The sequence below is a fragment of the Capricornis sumatraensis genome, chromosome 3 (assembly GCF_032405125.1).
Source record: "Capricornis sumatraensis isolate serow.1 chromosome 3, serow.2, whole genome shotgun sequence".
Classification (NCBI taxonomy): domain Eukaryota; kingdom Metazoa; phylum Chordata; class Mammalia; order Artiodactyla; family Bovidae; genus Capricornis; species Capricornis sumatraensis.
Window position 1 is genome coordinate 177356361 of NC_091071.1, and position 8827 is coordinate 177365187.

At 49.3% G+C, this 8827-nt stretch overlaps 1 non-coding gene across 1 annotated transcript; it reads right to left on the reverse strand.

Moving 5' to 3' along the window:
• TRNAE-UUC (transfer RNA glutamic acid (anticodon UUC)) lies at positions 1–73 on the reverse strand. The gene has a single exon. It is a non-coding gene; the product is annotated as a tRNA-Glu (tRNA).
• Positions 74–8827: the final 8754 nt, after the last annotated feature.

An 8827-nucleotide genomic window follows, 5' to 3' on the forward strand; every position in this document is an offset into this window, starting at 1 on the left:
TTCCCTGACCAGGGATTGAACCTGGGCCCCCTGCATGGAAAGTGCAGGGTCTTAGCCACCGGACCACCAGGGAAGTCCCAGCCTTGGAATCCTTCTTAACAGCGCTCCTCTGGGAAGTCACCAAAAGGGATACTGATGGCCTGTGAAATAAATGCATGTTGTTTGAATGCGTTCGTCACTCCTAGGAAAAACGTGTTTCGGGAGTAGACAACCGGCACGACTGAGACAGAGGTAACAGTGACATTCCGGTTTTCTATGAGCATTCGTTGAGTGCCTACTATGTGCCAGGCTCTATTCAGGCACTAAGGATGTGGCAGTTAGAAAAAAGAAAAAAACAAAAAGCCTCCAACCAAACAAAACAAGATCTCTCCAAAACGGTAAAGATATCTGCCCATGGGGAGCTTGCATTTTGGTGGGAGGAGACAGACAACCAACAAAATATGTCGGGCAAGATACAATCTGTGGGGCTGTGATAAAGGCTAGAGAGGAAACGCAGAGAAGTGGGGTGGGGGCGGGGGCAGGGCGGGGCGGGGCGGGGCAGGGGAGGGTTACAAAACCCAGAGCAGTCTGGGGCGACCTCCCTAAGGAGGACCCGCTGAATAAAGCCTGGAAGGAGGTGAGGGGGGCGAGCTGTGGGGACCCTGGGGGAAGAGTGGGAACAGCCAGCATGCTCACGCACAGCGGGGACAGAAAGGCTGCACAGAAAAACAGGGAGCTGGTGGATGGGCAGGTGAGGCTGGCCCCAGCAGGCTGGCATTGGAGACGGTCCCAGAGTCCATTTTGCTGACTCTGGCTTTTTATCCAATGGGGTGAGAAGGCACCGGAAGGCTGTGAGTGGAGGATGGACACAATCCAGTTTAGCACTCAGGCTGCCAGGTGGAGAATGGATGCAAAGGGGGCAACAATAATAATACAGTCTCAGACGACTCTACACCAAGCACCGCGCGAAAGGAGCTTCGTGCGCTCCCGCGGTAACTTTTGAGACGGGCATCAGCATGATTGCTCCCATTTACAGATGAGGAGACTGAGGCATGTGCGTGCTCAGTCGCTGCAGCCGTGTCTGCCTCTGTGCGACCCCATGGACTGCAGCCCGCCAGGCTCCCCAGTCCATGGGATTCTCCAGGCAAGAACACTGGGAGGGTTGCCGTGCCCTCCTCCAGGGGACCTTCCGGACCCAGGGATCAAACCGCGACTTTCATGTCTCCTGCATTGCCAGGTGGGTTCCACGTGGTGAAGGACCTTCAGTGCTAGGCTAAGACATGCGGAACGATATTTTGCTCATTATTGGGAAGCCACTGGGAACGTGTGAACAGGAAACAGCATGCGTTAGACTGAGTCAGCCTGACAGGAGGGGGAGGGGCTGAAGGCGGGAGGCCCCCGGAAGAGCGGGCAGAGATCCTGGCAGGGTGAGAACCGTCCCCCGAGGGCCCCCTTCCTCAGCCGAACCGAGGCTTTACAGATCGCAGGTCTGGGCCAAGAAGAAGCATGGCTGCTTTCTGGGGCCAAGGGAGAGGAGTCAAGAAACCTTCTGAGATGTGGACGCTGATGGACACGTCCTGTGTCTCACCTTCCGTGGCTCTCCCTCCTGCTCTTCAAGGTGTCTATACAGGCTAAGGGAAGACCTAGAATTACCTCGCTACTCCTTGATAAGAGGACTTTGCCTGGCTAAAAAAGAAAAACAAAAAAGCAGAACTTGGGTTTTATCCATAAAGTCCACAATGGAGAGAAAAGTGAAAGTCAAAGTTGCTCGGTCGTGTCCAAGTCTTTGCGACTCTTTGGACGATACAGTCCATGGGATTCTCCAGGCCAGGCTACTGGAGTGGGGAGCCTTTCCCTTCTCCAGGGGATCTTCCCAGCCCAGGTGTCCCGCACTGCAGGCGGATTCGTGACCAGCTGAGCCCCCAGGGAGCTGTCCGTGGAGAAGAGGGGGTCTCAGTGGGCCTTCTCCTAGTTCCTGTGAGAGTCGTCAGGCGATACCACAATGGCCTGCCCTCCAGGGGAAAGGGGGGCGAGCCTTTTGATCGTAATTTGTTACATACTTGATTATATAAGAGAATCGCATTCCGCTTTTTCACTCTTCCCCTCAGCAACAGAATGCCTGACCTCACACGCATACCGTGTGGCAGGCAGGGACCGTGACGACGGTCACAAGGAGGCCCAGAGCGATCACGCGGCCTGCTCACGCTCACACGGCGACCCAGGGAGGCGGCTCGGCTGAGAACAGGGGATGCTCTGCGGTCAGAATCTGGGGAAGCCTTTCTTCCAATTGCAAGTCACGGACCCGTGGAAATGCCCACTGGGCCACCCACTTAAAAAGCCAGTTAATTTAGGGGTTACAGTAAACGCAACTTCCTAACTGAAACACACTAAGGACGAAACTATTCCATAAATACAGTGATAATGACAACGTACTCTAGGTCTCGAGAGACGGGCAACAGACAAGAGATGGACAAGCAAGGAACGACAGACCCTGGAAGACAGGCAGGCAAGGAGCAGAAGAGGCGGGGACCGCACACCCTACTCCACAGCGCCGCCTGCTGAGGCCCAGGAGCAAGGGCACACCGACCGCAGCCAGCACACTCACTGAGCCCACTTCCCAGCCACCACTCTCCTCCGAAAGGAACGAGGGCCGTGTGGAGAAACGGCTGGCTCCTTGGCTGGGGCAAAGCAAATAAGAGAAAAGAATGGACTAGGTGTCAAAAGATACAGGCCCCAGATTGAAAGAGCTCCTGTTCGACAAATCTGGACAACCTGAATAGCAAATATTGACAGTGATGGATTATAATAATCAATTTAATGAGGACCCACAAGACCACGCTGATATAAACTAACGATCAAATACATGAGGGAGAAGAGAAAGTTCTTTCCTCAGAGAATGTCAAATAATAAGGAATAGTGAACTTGGGGAACCATCCACGGATGCTAAAACTCTGATCGTTTGATAAGGAGCAGCTTCAAAAGTATCTCCTCATAACTTATGCTTCAATTACAAAAGAGAAAAATAACAGATTTACAGGGAAGAAACCAGGCAAACACTTTAACCAAGTGCCCGAAGTTCACATCACTAATGTTGAGACAAACGGACAGCAGGTGCCTCCTGGCGCGAGGCACTGAAAAGGACTCAAAAGCATCTCTGCCAAAACGGCAAAACCTGAGTCGCATCACGAGGAAGCACGAGACAAACCCAGACTGAGAAACACTTCACTAAATAACTGGCTTGCACTCTTCAAAACTGTCAGGATCAAGAGCAAAGGCTGACGAACTGTTCTGGATTAAAGGACGAGATGGGAGACCGGAGTGCAGCGCATGATGCTGCGCTGGACCCGAGGCTGGGGGCAGACAGACTGCACACTGTTCTGACAACTGACAAAGTCTGAACGTGTGTCATGGGTTAGATACTGTCGTACGGATGTTAATCACCTGATTTTGATAACTGTGCCATGGCTCCGTGAAAATATCCTTATTCTTAGAAAACATACATTGAAGTATTTAGGGGTAGATGGGCATATCTCCGGAGAAGGCAATGGCACCCCACTCCAGTACTCTTGCCTGGAAAATCCCATGGACAGAGGAGCCTGGTGGGCTGCAGTCCACGGGGTCGCACAGAGTCGGACACGACTGAGTGACTTCACTTTCACTTTTCACTTTCATGCATTGGAGAAGGAAATGGCAACCCACTCCAGTGTTCTTGCCTGGAGAATCCCAGGGACGGGAGAGCCTCATGGGCTGCCGTCTATGGGGTCGCACAGAGTCAGAAACGACTGAAGTGACTTAGCAGCAGCCAGCAGGGCATATCTCCAACTTCTGCTCAAAAAGATACTCTGCATACACACATCAAGAATGATAAAAGAAACAATGTGAGCAACCGGTAAACAAGGGTGAAGGGCACAAAGGAGTTCCTTGCATTATTTCCCCCTCTTCTCTAAGTATAAAACAGAATCAAAATCAAAGCTTATAAAAATAAACTTAACCCCTTGAAAGTAAACCATAAAGGCAGTGAATATCACCACTGCTGCTGCTACTGCTGCTAAGTCACTTCAGTCGCGTCCGACTCTCTGCGACTCCATAGACGGCGGCCCACCAGGCTCCCCCGTCCCTGGGATTCTCCAGGCAAGAACACTGGAGTGGGTTGCCATTTCCTTCTCCAGAATATCACCACTACACATTAGTAAAAGGGCTTCCATCTTCTACCTAGTGATGGGGGTGCATGTTACTGTCTACAAATAATGTCTTCTAAAAAAACGAATTGAGGACTTCCTTGATGGTCCCATGGTTAAGAATCTGCCTGCCAGTGCAGAGGACATGGGTTTGATCCCTAGTCCGAGAAGATTCCACATGCCTTGGGGCAACTAAGTCCAGGCGCCACAACTGCTGAGCCCGTGCTCCAGGGCCCACAAGTTGCAACCACTGAGCCTCCATGCATACAGCCCACACTCTGCAACAAGCGTACATATCGCAACTATAGAAAGCCCATGCATAGCAACGAAGACCCAGCACAGCCAAAAACAAGACGAATTCAAAAGTGTTTCTAGTTGTTAAGATATATCAATGACTAAAAGCATGATGCTTTATTACACGTGCAAGGATTTAGCAAAACTCATCAATAATACTGACCTGAAGCGCTGATTAACAATTATATTGTTTTTATTCTTTTAAGACTACCTCCTTTCTTGACAATTGTATTTCTGACTAATAAACATAGTTATTATTTTTAACAAATATAGCTAATTTCAAATTGGATCAACTTGTTCTTATCAGTTTAAACTCAACGACACTGACTCTGATTCAGTTCAGTTCAGTTCAGCCGCTCAGTCGTGTCCAACTCTTTGCAACCCCATGAATCGCAGCACGCCAGGCCTCCCTGTCCATCACCAACTCCTGGAGTTCACTCAGACTCCAGTCCATCGAGTCAGTAATGCCATCCAGCCATCTCATCCTCTGTCGTCCCGTTCTCCTCCTGCCCTCAATCCCTCCCAGCATCAGAGTCTTTTCCAGTGAGTCAACTCTTCTCATGAGGTGGCCAAAGTACTTCAGCTTTAGCATCATTCCTTCCAAAGAAATCCCAGGGTTGATCTCCTTCAGAATGGACTGGTTGGATCTCCTTGCAGTCCAAGGGACTCTCAAGAGTCTTCTCCAACACCACAGTTCAAAAGCAGCAATTCTTCAACGCTCAGCCTTCTTCACAGTCCAACTCTCACATCCATACATGACCACAGGAAAAACCATAGCCTTGACTAGACGGACCTTAGTCAGCAAAGTAATGTCTCTGCTTTTGAATATACTATCTAGGTCAATCATAACTTTTCTTCCAAGGAGTAAGCGTCTTTTAATTTCATGGCTGCAATCACCATCTGCAGTGATTTTGGAGCCCAAAAAAATAAAGTCTGACACTGTTTCCACTGTTTCCCCATCTATTTGCCATGAAGTGATGGGACCGGATGCCATGATCTGCATTTTCTGAATGTTGAGCTTTAAGCCTACTTTTTCAGTCTCCTCTTTCACTTTCATCAAGAGGCTTTTTAGTTCCTCTTCACTTTCTGCCATAAGGGTGGTGTCATCTGCATATCTGAGCTGTTTCAAATCCTGAAAGATGATGCTGTGAAAGTGCTGCACTCAATATGCCAGCAAATTTGGAAAATTCAGCAGTGGCTACAGGACTGGAAAAGGTCAGTTTTCATTCCAATCCCAAAGAAAGGCAATGCCAAAGAATGCTCAAACTACCACACAATTGCACTCATCTCACATGCTAGTAAAGTAATGCTCAAAATTCTCCAAGCCAGGCTTCAGCAATACGTGAACCGTGAACTCCCTGATGTTCAAGCTGGTTTTAGAAAAGGCAGAGGAACCAGAGATCAAATTGCCAATATCCGCTGGATCATGGAAAAAGCAAGAGAGTTCCAGAAAAACATCTATTTCTGCTTTATTGACTATGCCAAAGCCTTTGACTGTGTGGATCACAATAAACTGTGGAAAATTCTGAAAGGGATGGGAATACCAGACCACCTGACCTGCCTCTTGAGAAATCTGTATGCAGGTCAGGAAGCAGCAGTTAGAACTGGACATGGAACAACAGACTGGTTCCAAATAGGAAAAGGAGTACGTCAAGGCTGTATATTGTCACCCTGCTTATTGAACTTATATGCAGAGTACATCATGAGAAATGCTGGACTGGAAGAAACACAAGCTGGAATCAAGATTGCCGGGAGAAATATCAATAACCTCAGATATGCAGAGGACTCTGATTACTTTCAACTAATTCCATCAGGTTTGTATCACATCATGTTTATTTATGTATGACCCTTTCCAGTTTAAAGAGCTTTCAACCAGCATAGCAGAGCAGTTAAGTGTTTGGGTTCTGGAATCAGGTAAAAATCTTGCCTGTATCACCTCTTAGCTGTTTATCCTTGAACAAGTGAACTTATCCTGTTTCTTCATCTATAAAATTAATGTAATAGTATTTCTCTCACAGGATTGTTGTAAAAAGTAAGCATCACAATGTACAGAAAGCCTTAGAATAATGACTAGCACAGAGCAGGTGCCCAATAAATACAAACTATTATTATATATTCGTTTGAAGTGATCAAATTACGTTCTGCCAGGCTCAGACTGGCTAGACCAGGAATAAAGATGACTGACAGTTGATAATGAGCTCCTTTTTCTAGTCCCAGTTTCTTCCCTATTAAAGACTCAGCTTCTGCCCACTCCTGAATTCCTCCAGGATTCCTGACATCGTCTCCCTTCACTTATGTCTACTGGCTCTGAGCGCCCTTAAGTGAGGATCACACAACTGAAGCCAATTACCCGGAATGCGGAATCAGGATGAATGCGGTCCTGTTTCCTACCAGAGCAGAAGCTCCTGGAGGCCTTGGTTTCCCACTGAATTTCTTCAGTGGCCTTTTCCCTCCTTCGCCTCTTGGTCTAGCACTGAGGCCGTGTGCTCAGTGACTCTGGTCTTTGAGAAGCCCGGGTGGAGTTTCAGGAGGCTTTTCCTGTTCGGGAGTGTCTCGGTGGAGCAGAGCGATGAAGACACGGATACTGGTGCATGAAGATGCGTTGTTTTCCAGCAATTTTCAGCCTCTTTATTAGCAGGAACTCATCGGAGATACCTGTTCTCTCCCTCAGACCTCACTCTAAGAACCAACTCCCTGAGCCCAAGGATTATGCCCTTTTCATTCTAGAACCGGAGAAGGCAATGGCACCCCACTCCAGTACTCTTGCCTGGAAAATCCCATGGACAGAGGAGCCTGGTAGGCTGCAGTCCATGGGATCGCTAGGAGTCAGACACGACTGAGCAACTTCACTTTCACTTTTCACTTTCATGCATTGGAGAAGGAAATGACAACCCACTCCAGTGTTCTTGCCCGAAGAATCCCAGGGATGGGGGAGCCTGGTGGGCTGCCATCTATGGGGTTGCAGAGTCGGACATGACTGAAGTGACTTAGCAGCAGCAGCAGCAGCATTTTAGAACAGCCCCCTGACTACCTACCAGTAACACCATGCACTCTGTACTGATTCAAACAGCAGCACCCACTTTTGGATACTCCTGTTAGGTATACATTTGACCCCCCGTGTCTATAAGGTAGAGATGACCTTTTCCTCTTTATTGAAGAGGAAACAAGTTTGAAGAGACTGAGGAACCTCCCCCCCTCCCGCCCCGACTCCCAGTCACATCCAGCTAAGTGGTGGAGCAGGAACTTGGACCCAGGTCTTAGACTGGGAACCCTACCGCTCTCCTCGTGTAAGCCCCGCCTCTTCCTCCCCCCTGCCCCGCCTCTGTGGCGCCTGACCGCTTTAGCGGTCACCCTGACTCACACTCACCCCGCAAGAGGCTGAGGCTGCTCGGCGAGCCCTGCTTGCCCCGCTCGCCCCGCTCCTGCCCAGGTCTGTTAAGCTTGACATCACCCCTGGTGGTGTCCGAGGGGAAATGGTGCTTGCGGCACACTTAGAGAGAGTGGTGATGGCTTCCAGATGAGCTGGTGATTCTAAATTTAACATTCCTTTCGGTACTGAGAATTCCCACTTTCTCCCTCCCAGCCCTTGACATTTCTGTAATCAGAAAGCACGCAACAGGAGATGGTCTGTCTCAGCGCCACTCGGGGTGAAGGCTGCTCCAGCCCTGTTACATCCTTGTGGGGAGACTTGGCAGAGTTTATTTGGACAGGTTCAAAAATAGTCCTTCAACAATACAATCAGATTGAACCACGACAAGTAAAATGTAATTACGGCTTGGTTACATTAAAAAAAAAAAGTGAACAGTGAGGTTTGGGAAAAGGAAAAGCAGAAGTAAGTACATAGATTATTTCCTTCATTCTCAATGTCTGCCTCTCCTGCAGGCAGGATTTCAAGACTGCATCCGCACATCTTTTGAAACGGGAGAGGGGATGACAATCCAGGAGACAGCTCAAGAGGGTGTGTTCCGAGGCCACTTCTCAGAACAAAGACAGACTTCTGCACAAGGCCAATGCAGCCTGATAAAGGTTCCCCCAGTGGGTCCTCAAACGCCTAAGTCATTCACGTAAATGAATTCAAAATACATATTGTTCTGGGCCCAATCACAGAGCATCAAGCTCAGACCGCGTGTGTTTGTGTATGTTGGCAGGGCGGGCCGCTTCTGGGGCGCCGCAGCTTTGTCCTGGTGTCCTGGGCCCAGCGGGGTCCCCACCGCTCTCTCCCCAAACCCACGGCTTCCCTGGTATTTGGTTCCAGGAGGGCAGGCGGGAAACAAAGCTTCACAAGCCCACAGGGGAACAGGGCCCCAGGGGACGTGGATTTCTAAGGAAACTTTAAGTGGAACAGAAGGTGAGCCTTTGCGAGCGTGCTGGGACTT